The sequence below is a fragment of the Epinephelus moara genome, chromosome 24 (genome assembly GCF_006386435.1).
Source record: "Epinephelus moara isolate mb chromosome 24, YSFRI_EMoa_1.0, whole genome shotgun sequence".
NCBI classification, from domain to species: domain Eukaryota; kingdom Metazoa; phylum Chordata; class Actinopteri; order Perciformes; family Serranidae; genus Epinephelus; species Epinephelus moara.
The window spans coordinates 7,583,403-7,601,259 of NC_065529.1; the positions used below are offsets into that span (position 1 = coordinate 7,583,403).

At 39.8% G+C, this 17,857-nt stretch overlaps 1 protein-coding gene and 1 pseudogene across 4 annotated transcripts in view; one reads left to right on the forward strand and one right to left on the reverse strand.

Moving 5' to 3' along the window:
• Positions 1 to 17,857, reverse strand: part of fhit (fragile histidine triad diadenosine triphosphatase) — a 533,753-nt gene that overhangs the window by 452,197 nt on the left and 63,699 nt on the right. The window lies entirely within an intron of this gene.
• The window catches only part of LOC126385465 (peptidyl-prolyl cis-trans isomerase-like), a 109,400-nt pseudogene continuing 94,359 nt past the window's right edge, over positions 2,817 to 17,857 (forward strand).

A 17,857-nucleotide genomic window follows, 5' to 3' on the forward strand; every position in this document is an offset into this window, starting at 1 on the left:
TATGCATGCAACATGCATAGCATATGAAATCACATGTTCAAATTCACCTAGGATCTACTGTCTGATCTGATCCAATGCAGAAAGCAAATATTACACCTCTCTACAACCACTGCCATATCCCATATCCCTAATTAGCTTTACTGGAAGAGCTTTCACACACCACCCACTCTGCCATCATACAGCATCACTCACTGCATGACTGCATCCCATGTACCCTTATGACACACCAATAGTTGTGTGCTTCTTGCTGTTCCTTCGTTGCTTATGGCTTGTTGAAGAGGGCTCATGAATAACAAAGAAAAGAGACATATCTACATTTCAGATTCTAGGATATTTTTAAATTAAAAGACAATATAAAACTTCGCTTTCATATCGTCATTTTAGATTTGAAGTCCACATTCTAGTACACTGTGTCTTAACAGCAGCCAAGCGTCTGACTATTGTGTCGCATTGCATTACATCTGACTCTGTCCACACTGAATCCGTTAAATATGGTTTTTATATCATAAAAAACAAATCACTTACCTATCAGCTATGTGTTCAGAGACGTGACCCCTGAAAAGATGAGTGAGTACCTTCTTCCTCATTATTCATACTCACAAGAGTACTATTGTGGGTATAGATAGCTTCCACATTATATTACATCACAATCTCCGCTTAACAGACACCATATTTCTTAAACTGTAATACAATGACATTGCTATTTTAATCATACAACACAAAATGAATACAATAGGCGCCCGCTTTCTGACTGAATAGCGCTGGACACCTCCCTACCATGCTCTGCTGCCTGCATCACCCGAGCTAGCATGCATGTTGCCATCGAGCTAATGCTCTAATGTTTCAGCTAACTAAATTCACTTGCTGAAGTTTTTTGACAAAGTTATTTACCACCAGTGCCTTCCTTGTAACTCAGAAATTGTACACAGGTATTAAACATATTACAGTACAACAACTGTTCTTACCTGTAAGGGGAGATAAAAGAAATGAAGTGGACACTACATTGCTGGCTTCAAGTCCAAAGTGAATTGAACAAGCTCCACCTCCCCAGGGCGAAAACCCGGGAAAGGGAAAACCTGGAAGTGCTGTGCAATCAAAACATCTCTATACCAAAGCAATGGACTACAGATATCAACTAATGATTCAAATAAGAGGAATAAAGGAACATTACAAATTGTTATTTGACAAATCTTTTCTACATATTAAAGGAATCAAATTAGCGTGCATTTTCAAAATGTTATTAATTGTTGGTTTTGTTTTTACATTAGAATAAAATAATTATTGTGATGTCTTTACTAAGCTGGACACTATGATAATGTTGGAATAAATTTTAACAGTGTTACAGCTGTCCCTGACTGTATCACCCCTGACACAAGCTACTGTGCTGCTTAAAAACAACAAAGCTAATATCCAACAAATATATCAGATGTTCAACAACAGAATAGTTTTTTTAAACAAGAGTAATTTTAGAAATTACTTTTGTACCTCAAAAATAAGTAAGTACAAGATATAAGTTTGTCCTTTGACAGACAGAGAGGGATCATCACATACCATGAATGATAATAATGAGTTTCGTGGTCCTGCCTCATTTCTGATTGGTGCAATTTGAGATGTTACAATTGTCCCTGGTCTCCCTAATGGGCAAACAAATCTACACACAACCCAGTATGATCTTAGCAGGTGCTGGAGTGTGAAAACTCAAAACTAAAAAATGAGAAACATACATGGCTGCACCCTGCTTCCAGCACTCCCATATTTACTTAATTAAATCTGGTAACCCTAGGGACCCTATTTTAATGACTGCCGATGGTGAAGGCTTTGTGCCACCAGAGATGTTTTTCGGTAGCCATAACAAGTTTTTTCCCTCACCTGCAGCCATTTGCTATTTCATTGAACAACCATCTGCACCAAAGCAGGAAGCCAAGCACATTAGAGGGTGTGTCAGTAACAATCAAGCAGAACAGTTTCGGTGTGAAGAATGGTCGCTATTTAAAGTGGCACGACCCAGCTGCTTGACCAGGTCAATGGTGGTAGATGCCAGGAGTAATTTACTGTATGTTCTCTGATCTGTTGACTTTTTGTTGACATGTGTTTACCCATTTCACTTGAAGGGTTAATGAAATAACTTTCATTTAGGACTAAATGTTTGGGTGCCCAGCATTTCTGTGGAATTATACATCTAGTAATAAGTTGGGATGAATACAAGAATCTGTCAGTTTTATTATATGACCAAGGTACAAAAATGTAGGTGAAAATTTGGATGGCTCTGTGTTTGTCCATTTAACACTCTTCTTATTCGGTTTAAAACTAATGGTGCCCAGACAACATATTTTAATAAACTTTACAAACCCTCATCATCATCTGTCTGCTGCTACCATCAGGTCAAACTGTCCCCTTTTCCAACACTTTAGTCCATGGTTCAACAGCTGTGTTATTTTCATTCACCACAGCAATGCATGTTGTCTATGTTTGCTATTAATATCAGATTAAGGGTTACTCATGACTGTTCAAGCTAATGATATCTGACTAAAGACCACTAAATGATTCAGAGCTACACTGTAGCAGCTTGACTTAACATTAGCGGCACAGACTGACAAGACAACCTGCCTCGTAGCTCTGAATCCTGAGGGTCCTGATTAAGATTAAAATATTAACATGCTTATAAAATTTAACTGGGATAGTCTGGTTCATTATCTACAAGCTATCTGCCATTCACACTCAACTGTTACTTAATATCACCTGGCTACCTGCTGACGCCTCTGTGAACATACATGTAAAACCTGTTCAGTCCACTCTCTCCAGTTCTGATAGCTGAAATGACCAATACAAGAGTCAACTTCGATATCATCTCTAATGGTGCACACCAGGCCTGGGTCGTGATGGGGCTCTACGATGACGTGATGCCCAAGACTGCTGAAAACTTCTGTGCCCTCTGCATCAGTGAGAAGAGGTTCAGCTTCAAGAGCTCCATCTTTTATTTATTTTATTTAACCCATTTTTAACCAGGTTTGTCCCAGTGAGATCAGTGATCTCTTTTTCAAGGGAAACCTGGCCAAGACGACAGCATAAAAATTACAACACAACAATGAACAGCAAGGACATAAAAAACACAAACATAAAAGATACTCACTAAGATATAAATGATTTAAATACCTACAGGCATCAACAAGTACCAACCGATTCATCCACCATTGTACTTATGAGACCTTTAAAACCAGACAGAGGGACCAAAACCCTCAGTTTCAATACATCTCGCAGGCCATTCCAAGTGAGGGGAGCAGAGACCTTAAAAGATTTCTTTCCCAATTCAGTCCGTGCACGTGGGACAGACAATAAAACCAAATCTTGCGATCTCAGACTATAACTACAGTCAGATCTCGGAGCAATCAAAGTGCAAATGTACTTTGCATTGCCCCCAGGTTCATGTGTCAGGGCAGCGATGTCATCGACCACAATACAACTGGGGTAACATTCATCTACAGAAACAAGTTTACTGATGAGAACTTCATCCTGAAGTACACCAGTCCTGGCTTCCTGTCCATGGCCAACACTGGCCCAAACACCAACAGAACCCAGTTCTTCATTTGCACAGCCGAAACACAATGGCTTGATGGGAAGCACATGGTGTTGGAGCATGCAGGCTGTCGGCTCCCAGGGAGGCAAAACCTCAGCCAAGATTGCCATTGTCAAGTGTGGGCCGCTCTGTGCTCCAGCACTTAACCCTTTCAGCTCTCCCTGTTGCCACACCCATGTAGGCTGTAGTATTCAAGATACTGAACCCCAAATTGCTCCCGGTGTGTGATTGTGTATGAATGTTAAACTGAGCAGCAGGTGGCACCATTTATAAGAGCCTTGGCCACCAGTGTGTAAATGGGTGAATGCAGCTCTATAGTGTAAAAGTGCTTTGAGAGGTCAGTAGACTACAAAGGTGCTATACAAGTGCAGGTCCATTTACCATTTACAATAAAAAAAAGTTGCACCACACAACACATTACACTATTCATGTAAAAAAAATATTGCCATTTTGTGTTTCTGCAAACCACATATATGCTTCATTTGCAATTTTGTAGCAGTTACTTTGAAACTTAACATTTCAACAATGCTGCGGTTGGATTTAGGAACAAAAATCAATTGTTTACGGTTCGTAAAAGATCATGTTGTTGATCATTCCGTACCGTTATCATTTTTGGTCACCCTTCTGTTGGCGTACCTGGCACACAGATCTGGTGCAAAAAGGTGGAGCTGTGAACACTGCAGTCCATTGACTGGTCATCAGCAGACGGTCACTATGCTCAGGGTTGAGTTGTGGCTGGTTTTGAGGCAGAAGCCACTGTTCATACTGTGGAGAGTTTTATTAGTAGACTGTAACTATAAAATGAAAGGATGTTTTGCTGCCTCTTGCAGCAGCTGGAGTCAGAGAAAAAGTAACTTAATTCACTGAGCCAACTGTCGGCAACTTTTAAAGTGGAAGGTTAATTTGTAATGTTACTTAATGCATGAGATCATGACGTGAATGTATCAACACACCTTTAACATTCCAATGACAACTTTGACCATTACTTAAGTTTTTATATGACATACACTTTTAGTAATGCGTGGATCTTCAAGCGTTTATATATATTAATTCGGCCTGGTTATGTGAACTGCATATATCCTAATCCTCACTCTGAGAAAAAAAAAAGGGTCATGTAGCAGCGGGCTATGGCAACACTAAACCCCTGAGCTTGCCTGAGAGGGATTTGGTGCATAAACCCACTATTTTTATATATCCCATAGAGAGACACTCTCACTGCAGCCTTTTTTATTGTGTTCAGTAAATGCTGGCATGCAGCGTCGTTGTGAGGACAATAAACGAGGTGCAGACTTCCCTCTGTGTCCCCGATAATGAGGAAATACAGTGAGTGCTGGACAGAGCAGTGAGTGACATCAACCCCGCCCACATTTAAGGCTATTGTTTGCAGTGGAAACGTCAGGGTCTAGGTACCATGTCTAAAGGGTTACTTTTGGTTTCAAAGGTACCATATCGAAAGAGTTTGGTGGAAACGGGGCTTCACAATGGTCTGTAGCTTGGCAGGCATCTCACCAGGGCACACATCATCCACCGTCCCCTAAACCTCCAGATAACCAAGTGAGCTCATGTACTACGTCACTTTAGAAATGCTGATATGATGCGAATAAAGTTTGCAAATATAACATTTGCAACAATGTCCAATGCCAACGTTTTCTTCTGGCTACCAGGCTGTGTCTTTGAGTAAAAAAAAAAAAATCACATCATTTAAAAATAGCTCAACCTTTGTGAACATATGTGGTCTTAATGGGATTTATCCATCCATACATCCATTACTCATTATATAGCCTATGTTTTTTTTTACAGCACAAATGCTTTGAGCCACAGAAAGCCACTTCATGTATGTTGCTGTTACTGTGTCATTTGTTCACTCACTTAATATAAATGATTCAAACAGCTGACATATTTTTCTGCACATTAACAATCTGATTTCAGAGCAGTAATGCCATCTGCACTGTGGTTGATTCTCACCACTCCTGTCACCCATAGCCGCTCATATAAAACACAAAGGCATTCCACTCTGATGGATTCAATTGCTATGTCCATGGCATAACCATCTGGCACCAATTATTTAGCAATATGCATTACATGAATGAACTCTAAACACTTGCAATATATGATCAGTTAAAATAACTACATGGCCTAATCCCACCTGCCAACAGTCTCCTGCATCCAACTCATTAGGATAAAATAATAAACATCAGCACCAGAGCACATCAATGATTTATTTAATGTATTCAATTTGAAACAAAATAAATAAAATAATTAAAAAACTTGGGCTTAAAGGAGAGCACTGAGTTTTTCACTGATATTTTCAGCAATCACTTTGGAATGTGGTTTGAGATTTTCCACGGGGGATTTGGTTTGATAATTTTCTCAATACCTCCTCCTCTTAAAGCTTCCTACCACATATTCCACTGATTTAACTTCAGTGATGCACAGGTATGTCCTTGACAATAATACAAGGATGGAGGATGCTCTCAGTAAAAAATCCAATCAGAGGACTTCTGTTGAATTTATGCAAGTATGGTGACCATATAACCTACAAGTTAAGCCAGCATTCATCAATTCTGTGCTCAGAAGTTACATTTGGGGCAAATGTGGTGTCACCCAGAATATGTTGTATTTATGCATTTTATCTTTAATGTAACTAACACTATGTTCTGCTGTACTTATTTGTCACCTAGTCATTACTTTCATATTTACCCATGGAATTAAAGTGTGATGAGGATCAATGCATTTAATCTCAGATTAAAGTTCTTGTTAAATTGCCCAATAGCTAATAGCTTTTCTGATCAAGCAGCAAACTCCAGGGCTGAAAAATGAAGCCAGCGTGGAAGAGCCAAAAACTGCTATTCCTCCAATGACCACTTGGGGCTGGCTCCATGAGTGAGTCAATCCCCATAGACCCTCATGTTAAAATGTCCAACTTTATAGCAGAAATAAACATGAAAAAAAGAATACTCCTTCACGACAACTGTATGAGAGGTAAAGTTTTATATAACTAACACATTTTAATGCAATTTAGTCACGAATAATTAAGGGCATAGCCAGTTTGAGTGACAGGTGGGTGCTATCTGTTAACAAGTCGGCTAGGCAACATAACCAAGGCATAAACCCAAATTCACAGAGTATATGCCTATTTCAGTATTCAGTTCATGAATGTTAATTGTAACATTTTAGTCAACTAAAAAGTCTTGTTCAGCTTTTGTTTGCACTAATACACCCTGTGAGGGCTCACTGATTCTCAGCGTTAGATAGACGGATATGGAAGGGGCCTTCTGTCCGAACTCTGTGTTCTTTTCCTCTGTATTTGTGCACATTTTCTGAAAGCTTCTGGATACCAGTGAAATAGAGCAGTACCACCGCAGATCATGGAGACAGTTTAGCTTAGTTCAAGTGAGATATGACCATAGGAGGCGTCGAAGAAATTTAAGTAATGGCGGAACAGAACAAATTGGCAATATAAACCTGTTTTTTGCTGGATAAAGTTAGCATTAGCATTATTACAGCAGTAAATGCATTGTTCTAACCAAGCTAGCTTGCTATCTTTAGGGTTAACGCAACCGTCTTGATCAAATATAGTCACTTCTGGTTCCAAATATTCAAGGTGGTGAAGGCTAAAATGCCAAACTCAAGACTTCAAAATGGGAGTCCCCAAAATAAAGCCTGCCTTTGTCTATTATTGTATACAGTCTTTGTTTCTGATGGGTGCTTCTGACCATTTTTTTTGTCAAGAATTGCTTTTCCCCATTTGTATGATTCACTACCTCAAAATGAAACAGTGTTGAGGGAAGAAGCTTACACCCATCCTTCACCCAGACCTTCACAGCTTCACTAAAAACTACTTCCTGCATGGGTGCTGAATGTATACTGGCCACCATTATGTCTATTTCAAAAGACACCCACTCATGCAGACTAAGTGCTTATAAACCTAATTCGTAGATGATTAAGTAACAATTGTATTACAACCAATGCATTTGGGAAAAAAATGTCATAGTTCACAGTATATACTGATTCATTCAGAACAAAAAGTAATTGAGAAATATTTTCTAAAGCAGCACATTTTCTGTGATAAGCAGTTTAGCTAAGAGACCATTCTATCCATCTATTCCTGCTCATCCTGTGCAGGATGGAGTGTCAGAGCCTACCCCAGCTGACATGGTGAGAGGCTGATTACACTGTGGACAGGATGCAAGTCTATCACAGGACCACCAAAGACAGACTACATTCATTCTCAAATTCACTCCTACTGGCAACTTTCCAAAGAATTTCCAAGTGACCCGACCTTGGGAGAACACTAAAGCACCCTAAAGCACCCAGAGGAAACTCATTTGGAGAACATGCAGACTCAACACAGAAAGAAGGCTGGTGGATTTGAACCAAGGACCCTCTTGCTGTGAGGCGGCATTGCCAAAAACAGAGCCACTGTGCTGTAATGAATGGTTGTGTTTAATTATCAGAGCATAATGACTATCAGCGAGCACGCTGATAGTCATTATGCTCTTTATCCCACAGGGACACATGCACTCTAAATTTCTGGAATCAACTGAATGACAGAATAATTCAAGGGCTAGAAGAAAGTATCTATTAGAAACCAATAAAGCAATTTAATTTGAGATCTTTAGAAGAAAACAGGGGGCATACAGTTTTAGTTGACCAGCAGCAGCCTGCATCGAAATTCTGACATTGTCAAAAATTTTGCACCAAATTCTTGCACCGACATCCATTCACCAATGAATCATTTTACAGCATGAAATGGCATAGAATACACTGGTTGATATGGTGCTGTAACACGTCTCTGTTTCATAAATTGTCTTTCCTAATTACACCATAGTGCTATGGTTCACCAGGCATTAATCACACAAACTGACCAGTCCAAAAACTGACACTGTACAAGTTGACACAGAGTAAAGGCCTTTACACACTGGAAGCATTTTTTTTCCTGTGCAATTAATTAACACACCAATACATATTTTGGACTGTTGTTTTTTGTCAGTACTCTCACACAGAATGTGAACATTACACAGCAAAAAAGGGACAGAAGCAATGAGGTACATTTTTCTGAGCTTCTGAAATCTGACTAAACTAATCTTGTTGTGCCTTAGGATTATAAAACAATATTAGCACAGAAGATCCATAGTCCAAACCAAGACAGCAACCTTTATTACCTGTTTTAGTCTTGACAAAGACAGTGCATACTTCCATTGTTGCCTTTCACAATAAAAGCCCTAGACATAAACACTACATAGCTGTTTACCAGAGGGAACTCAAATTAACTCTGAGCATTTTGCCCAAAGTAAACTTAACAAAATAGCTTACAGTAAGCTATACAACAACTTACCTCAGACAGACTGCCAGATGCTGCTCTGGGTCAATTACATCCCAATCATTCTTGTCAATGTGGATTGTTGCTGGCAAATTTATTTGAATCAAAACCTTTATTGATCAAGTGTTGCAACTGTTGCAAATTTGTATCACTGCTACACTGTAGTATGGGTAGTTTTGATTTTCAAACCTTCTATTTGTCATGTCCCCTGTGTGAAAAGGCCTTAAAATCAAGATTTTATTACACATCCCACAAAGAGTACAACATATCCTCATACAACAGTTCATATATGCTACAAATGAGCACCGCACAAAAGACATGACCTACTTAATGTAAAGTTACTACTCCTTCAGGTTAACTTATGGTGGTGAGGTTTCGGTAAGTTGAGTTACTGTGGTTAGGAAAAGAAACACGGTGACGACATACCTTAAAATAAAACAAAGTTTAGTGAAAGTTCACATGGTTTCAAACACCGGTCTTCTGGAGAGAGTCCCAGGGTAAGTCCTGTGATTTGTGGACCATCCATCTCCCCAATCTGCCTCCTTTGCTTGTTGCTGATCGCATTGGTCACATGATCCCATTGGTCACGTGATTTCACCCTTCCCAAATAAATGGTTTATACACAAATTACTGTCTAATGATTATGAGAGATATGTATGAATTTTGGTGCATTACTTTTTTCAGGCAAACGTACAAACAGTGCATGATAACAGCTTGCAGAGTGACACTGAATGAAAACCTGTAAGACTGCTGTTATTGCACAGTATAAATTGGCCTTAACAGTACTTTTACAATGATATCCTAAGTTTAAAATGTTGTGGTTTTCACAAGTGAGAACCCACCATGACGTCACCCATTGCTTTGTGGATGAGTTTGAGGCCTCGAGTTTGGCATTTTGGCCATCGCCATCTTGGTTTTTGAAACCAGAAGTGACCATATTTGGAAGAAAGAGTGGAGCTGTGAAGAGTGAGGGGTGGATCTGTCTGAGAACCCGAGGACACCACCATGGTGGCAACTTGTTAATCACAAAGTAGCCTTGTGCTCATGCATACCTTGCTTTATCATATATTTTACACAAGTAGGCCCATAATTTACAAAATGTACATCATGCAGTATTGAAAAAGACTTTAAACTATCGATTGAAAGCATAAACTCATTAGGAGAATGTTTACTGAGATAATAAATCAATCTTCTTACAGACTTCTGTACAATCATACCATTTTTTGCATTCGGTGGAGTTGCCCCCTGCTGGCCATTTGAAAGAATGCAGCTTTAAGGCACTCCTGCATTTGCTTCATTTTTGCACTAGGAGGCTACATCCACTTCTTTCATACAGTCCATGGGTTTTTGTTAATGGTGGTTTAGATTTAGTGGTTTCCTTTACATATAAAGTGCTCTTGTATTTTGTGGTTTTCTTAATAAATCTGTGCGAGACATCTATCTAGTGCGTGTTCATGTGTGACTATATTATCACTGTCTAGTTAACTTGTATATTTGCCTGTCATGGTTTCTCATTCCAGGGTATCCCATAGCAGAGTCCTGCACTGGGTCGGGTACCCGCAAAAACAGCTGATTTGCGGGTGGTTTTTAAAAAAACGTTTTTTCCCGGGTTTGGATCTGGGTGGAAAAAATAACATGCGGGTCAGATTGCGGGTTTTAGATAAACACATCAGTCATTAGTTCGGTAAACTACAGATAACTATCTTGGTCATTATTTACTCTCTGAGGATCGTCTCCGCTATTTCGCAACGGTCATTGGTTCAGCTGTTTACACGCGTTTCACCATCTAAATAATAATAGTAAATAATTATTTGAGAAATAAGTGAATAAAACGTACAACTATCACTTTATAATGTTTCTGAAGTGTTTCCCTGATGGATTACTTCTCTCCTCGATGGCTTCTAAAAACACGTGACGGTTCGTAACTGCTGAACGTCGCTCTGGACAGAAAGTAAGTCTATTATTACACATGTAAAGTTCCTTTACATAGATTAAAAGTTTAAAAGCATTAAACGTAACAAACGAGTGCTTTTACACTCGTATGGGAGAAGAACACAGAGGGTTGATGATGGAGCTGAAGTCAGGTTTTTATTGTGAGAGCTGCTTCATTCAGGTCGTTGTTTACTTACTGGCACCTTAACTGTGGCGATATGCTGTTCAATATTCAGCCAATATGACCCAAAATGATTACTTTAAATCCGGGTTACGGGTCGGGCTGCGGGTCGTGTTTCAACGGGTCGGACCGGGTTGCGGTACTAATTGGCCTGATGCGCGGGTTTGCGGTTCGGGTGCGGGTTTGTACGTCGCCGGGTCGGGGCGGATCTTGAAAACTGGACCCGTGCAGGACTCTGTCCCATAGTGTTTTATAGTAGAAGTGCCTTGCCTCATCTGACAGATCACCTCTCCCAACGTCAGAGGAATTTATTTCATTTTTATCAAATATAATCTGCTTATTAAGCTTCCACCACATGACACGACTAAGGCCTCATGTTTAATGAGTGAGGCGATAGTTTAACTGTCATCTAGACACCACACCGACAGTGAGATGAGATGTGTCAGGATCTGTCTGATTCATCTTGTGACTGATTGATCAAATCACACTTTTTGTTCGTTTCATAGTAATTCATCAGCGCGGAGTGTCACAGTGTTGGGGGAAAAACAAAACCTTTTCAGTTTTTAAAAGTTGAGATAAGCCCAGGCAAGCTATTTTACATATTTAACTCAACAGAGTCTGCACTGAGATGAAGTTAGTTAAAGCAGCTGGACTTTGATCATGAGTGGCTGTGCCTAGACAGCGAGAGGGGGATGGGAGGAGCACTCACCAACACTGCCAACCAGTTTCATAGAGGGAAACCCTGCAATCTCCACTTCCACAAACAAAACTTGAGAATAATTCCGCCATATGTAGAATAGGTTGATAAAATAGAGATGCTTATGTGACTTTCTCCTAAACTTCCAAAGCTGTGATTGGTCGCATGGAATATAAACACAAAGGGTGATATAGAAACAGAGTTAGGACACAATTATGGAAATAAGTCTATGCTAGCTCCAATGCTAATTTGAAGCCAAAATAAGACTAGTATAAATGTAATATAAAACTACAAAAACCTGCAACACCTACAGTCAGGATTCTTCATTTTATGTGTTTATGTAATTTCTTAATGAGTTCTCTATACAACAACAGGATGGTGTAGGCTGGACCTTCCTCTGAGGCTGCTCTGCTGGCAGCCTTTTTCCTCTCCAAACAAACTTAAAAATGCTTCTACTTGGATGAACAGATGGTGATGGATCCACCAGCCCAGAAAGTTCAATGGGTGACCATCAAAACAGATGGAAATCTGACAGAGATGGATGCGTCATCATCCCAGACAGCTCTCATTAGAAGGTAATTGAGAGTAACATATAGAGGCAGACACCGTAGAGCAGCGAGGCTACCACCCTCATACTGGTTGTAGAATGTAACTAAAAATGCAAGAGAGGTAGGGTTTTCAGTTTGGGTTCAGGTGAAATCCAAAACCAGCTTGCTTTAATAGAGGTTATGAAAATGATGTGAATCACATGCTATAGCAGTCAACAGATCTCAACCCAGATTAATACCTATGGCAGGATTTAGCAACCACTGAGCCCATCATTCTTGTGTCCTAAATAGTACAATATCAACTCGTGGCAACATTGATTCATTCATCCATTTTCTGTAACTGCTTATCCTGTTGGGGGTCGTGGGGGGGCTGGAGCCCATCCCAGCTGACATTGGCCAAGAGGCGGGATACACCCTGGATAGGTCGCCAGACTCTTGCAGACAGACAACCATTCACGCTCACATTCACACCTATGAGTCACCAGTTAACCTAAGCTGCATGTCTTTGGATTGTGGGAGGAAGCTGGAGTACCCGGCGAAAACCCACACTGACACGGGGAAAACATGCAAACTCCGCACAGAGGGGCTCCCGCCAACCTGTGGTTCAAACCAGCAACCCTCTTGCTGTGTGTGACACCCCTCCTACTGTCTTTGAGAATGTTCGAGCCAGCCTTATCAGGTAGCAGACATGGGAGGGTCGTTACCATGATTCGGCTCACCTGGGCTTCCAGGCTATAAAAGCTGCCTCCTCTCTTCACTTGGTCTCTCCCTTCCTTCAGCTGACATCCACCGGGCATCATTGCTTTTGGTTTGCACCTTCAACACCTCCACAACACACCTGACACACACCCATGAATGGCTTTCATAACTGTCTTTACTGATCTACACACTCCATTGGTTATTTAAGTTAATTTTAGTTTAATAAATTCTGCTTGTTTTAAGTAAATATTTTGGGTAGACCCCCTACTTGTCACATTCAGTGAGCCAGTTTGTGAGAATGCTAAACACTGCACCACCGTGCCACCACTTGTGGCAACATTTTTATGGGACTGACAGAGGGAAAGTGACGAAACAATGAACTAATATAGTGGAGAACCAGGGGATAGAGAGAGAGAGGCTGCAAGGCGATTTGATGGCAGTGTTTCCTTTAGTCTCCCCAGCAGTGGTAGAAATGAGCGTAACATGCAGTGACGAGTGGTGACCTTTATTTACATGCCCATGAGAAGCTGCGTGCACTAGATGCAAGGAGGGGTGCAGCCTGCTATACCGCACCTGTTGTGCACGAGACAACAGAAAATAAGGAAGAGAAAAAGGAGACGTGGTGCTAGAAAACACATCAGCCCTAAGTTTGTGATAAATGTTTTAATATTAAAAATAGAATTAATAATATATTTCTTATACAATGGAAATTTGAAGTTTTAATGAGGCTTGGGTCCAAAACTGGTGGCATGGGTCGGGCTTGGGTCGGTCCTGGGACAGAAACTGTGAGGGTTCATGTAGGGCCCGATCAGAGTTGTAATTGGGAAGTCTAGTTCCCACCCTCCAGTTCACCCCCAAGTTACCATTATAAGCTATTCAACACATTTTCCCTTGTAAGCAGTGTTGATGCTGCTAGCACATTAGCTGCTCATGTAACCATTACTGGTATCTGTTCAAATGTAAATGATAAATCTAGTGTGTGCCCTGTAATATCATTGACGCAGATTCTTTTGTATGTCGGATCTTTAGGCGGGGTCAGCAGTGGTGCTTTCTGTCTATTACATCCAATAAAGCGGTTTTTTTTTTTGCTGCATTTCAAACTAGTTTTCTATTCATGCAAGTTTATGATTTTTGTAGAAAATGATTGGCCAGGTCAAAATCTTTGAGTCCTTACGAAAATCATCACTCATAAGTGTTACAGGCCTTCTGAGCTTGTAGGAATAGGTTACATTCTATATTCCAATCCCTCTTTACTAAAGAGGCTGAACCTTGTGATATCTTAACTTACAAACAACAGTGTACACACATTTATTACTACAGCAGAGAAAACCGTTCTCTCTTGAATCTTCAACCTAGAACAATAAATAAATAAATATATTTTATAAAGTAGAATTAAGGCCTAGCTGTTTTATGCCTCCATGCAACAGTCAAGCTGCACTTACAGTTTACATGCATGCCTGTGGAAAACAGATGCTTCACACACATCATCCTCCCAGCAGCACAGAAGATCTACACAATCAGCACAGTTTCGAGGTAAGCAACAAAGATTAGAGTCAGTAATTCAATATCTGACCAAATGTGTCCACTTCTGTTCCTGAGATGTAACGTCATGGCCAGAAAAGTGTTTTTGCAAAACATTATGATGTTATGGTGAAGTTGACCTTTGACCTTTTGGATAGAAAACATCATCATTTTATCCTAGTAGACATTCATGTGAAAGTCTGTTTTTATTAGTGTAAACCCATGTTTTGTGAGGTCACAATGACCTTGACCTTTAACCTTCAACCACAAAATTGTTATCAGTTCATTCAGTCCAAGTGGACTTTTGTGCTAAATTTGAGAACATTCCCACAAGGCCTTCTTGAGATATAACATTCATGAGAATGAGACAGAAACAAGGTCACAATGACCTCGGCCTTTGACCACCAAATTCTAATTGGTCTGTAGCAGAGTCCAAGTGGATGTTTGCACTAAAGTTAACGAGATTCTCTCAAGAAATTCCTGAGGTATAGCGTTCATTGAGAACAAGACAAAAACAAGGTCCCAGTGACCTTGACCTTTGACTACCAAAATCTGATTAATTCATCCTTGACTCAAAGTGGACATTTGTGCCAAATTGGAAGAAATTCCCTCAAGGTGTTCTTGAGATACTGCATTCATGAGGGTGAGACAGACAAGATCACAGTGACCTTGACGTTTGATCTCTGACAATCAAAATCTAATTAGTTCATCACTGAGTCCAAGTGGACGTTTGTGTCAAATTTGAAGAAATTCCCTCACAGGGTTTTTGAGAAATTGTGTTCACCAGAATGGAATGAACAACCTGAGAACATAATACCTCCAGCCTCAGCTATCACTGGTGCAGAAGCATACAAACAAAGCTACTTGTGTGTCAGAGTGCAGCTGGTGTGCATTTGATGGGTTTTCTCCAGTCATGATATGGAACACTTGAATTTCAGTTGTTGCTGAGGAAAGCTTTGCTCCCAGAATTGAGTGCAGCTGCCATGAAAGCTTTACCCAACTCCAAGTGAAGGAGAGCAATTTTTATTTTAGCTTGGAAATGGGGATTTCAATAAGTACACTTTAACACCTTTAAGATGTATCACCATTTTACATAATGACTCTGAGCATTTCAACCTTTTTTTTTCTTTTTTCTTTTCTTTTTTTCTTTATCCTAACCGGAGCCTTTAAGCAGTGAAAAAGTCTGTTTGTAATGACAAGCAGCTGGTAAAAGCCTCGTCTTTACAGATCCATTTGACATAATGGCACTCTGAATGGAGAAATTACCTGCCATGCGGTTGTCAAGGTTTCTGGACTGAGTGGTAGGATAACAATTCCCCAACGGAAGACGGAAAACTTTTCCACTTCATTAAAACTCTGAATTAACAATTGAAACATGTAATATAACCATTACTAAACAATGGCTTTATGACTGTCTATAGAATGCTCTTTCAACTTCAGCAGAGTGCTTTCTGACACAAAAGCTTTCATTGGAGTACCATGTGAATACCTTTGTGGGAAATATATTATCCATGTCAGCTTTTGTCAAACCAGATATTAAAGTGTCTAACACATTTAACCAGAGAGGAAAAACTAACTTGTGAAATATGATATACTGTAGTGATTGTGCTGCTGTAGTCCACACCGTAAATTCTTAATCAAATAGGTGTTAACTGGGTCACTGGTCATGTCATCAGCTTGTAGAAAACAGTTTTTGTTTGTTTTGTGTTTTTTTTTTAACTTTAATTTAATCATCTCAATTTCCTGGAACTTCTGAACAGTACTGAATTTTCACATCCAAAAAGGGGACCCAGCTTTTCCCTGAATACACAGTTTCAAGGTGGGCACCCATGATTAGTGTCACCAATTCAGTATCTGACCAAATGTCTCCCTTTCTACTACTGACTTATGATGTTGAGTAATGGCCAGAAAAGTGTTTTTGCAGAACATTATGATGTCACAGCTAAGTTGACCTTTAACCTTTGAGAAGTAAAATGTCATCACTTCATCATTATATACTATTAGACTTTTGTGTGACATTTTGTAATACTAACATGTATTCTTGAGTTATTGCCAAAAACATGTGACGTCACAGTGACCTTGACCTTTGATCTCAACCACCTGATTCCAGTCAGTTCATTCTTGGTCTAAGTGGATATTTGTACCAAAGTGAGTAAGCTCCCTCAAGACCTTCTTGAGATACTGCATTCATGAGGATGAACAAGTGTCATTCTCATAAACACCACACTGACCTTGACCTTTGACCACCAAATTCTAATCAGTTCATTGTTAAGTCCAAGTGGATGTTTGTGTCAAATCTGAAGAAATTCCCTCAAGGTGTTCTTAAGATTTATTTTTCACGAGAATGAGATGGATGCAAGGTCAGACAAGTGGAGTGAAATCATACCGAAATATCAACTTAATCTTATAATCAGGTAAAGTACCTGTAAAGTAAACAGTAGCTGAGTAAATGTAAGTACACATTACAGCCACATGTTGCTTGTCAAATCAGTGTGGAATTTCTGACAGACAGCCCAAGGTTTCCTGGAAAGAACTGACTAATTTGGAACTAATTAAAGAAAAAACTGAAATTTCCTGGAAAAGAAAGACTCCACCTAAATCAGAGAAAATACCTGTTCATATTGGAAACTCATTTTTTCATATAAGTTGAATTGTTTGCATGACTGTAATCAAGTTTCACATTTTTGCATGTCCAACTGATATGTTGTATCCTGACCAAAAGACTACATATTCTAGCAACAATTAATATTAATACAATGGAAGTGTACCGATTTAACACTGATTTGGGTATAATTAGTACGCATTACATTGGGGGGGTTTATTTCAAGAAAATTTAATTTTGTAAAATCACAGCTCACTTGCTTGAATAGATGTTGGCATTGTACTTGTTTGCAAACCATGGATATGTTACATTTGCACGTTATTTTGTCACAAAAACGTTCAAACTTCATGTTTTAACAACACTGTAGTTATGATCTGGTTAAGTTTAAGCACAGAAACCACTTGGGTAGGAAAATATTATGTTTTGGCTTAAAATACCCAGTTTTAGCTAAGATTCTGTGGGATCCAGATCCAGACTAACAAACTGGTGATGGCTAACCGACCGGACATCCTGTTGATGGACAAACAACAGAAGAAGGCAGTGGTGATGCTTGTAGCAATCCCAAGCAACAGCAACATCAAGAAGAAAGAACACGAGAAGCTCGGAAAATACCAAGGGCTGAAAGAGGAGCTAGAAAAGATGTGGGGGGTAAAGGCAACAGTGGTGCCAGTGGTAATCAAGGCAATCGGGGCTGTGACCCCCAAACTGGGAGAGTGGCTCCAGCAGATTCCAGGTACAACATCTGAGGTCTCTGTCCAGAAGAGTGTAGATCTAGGAACA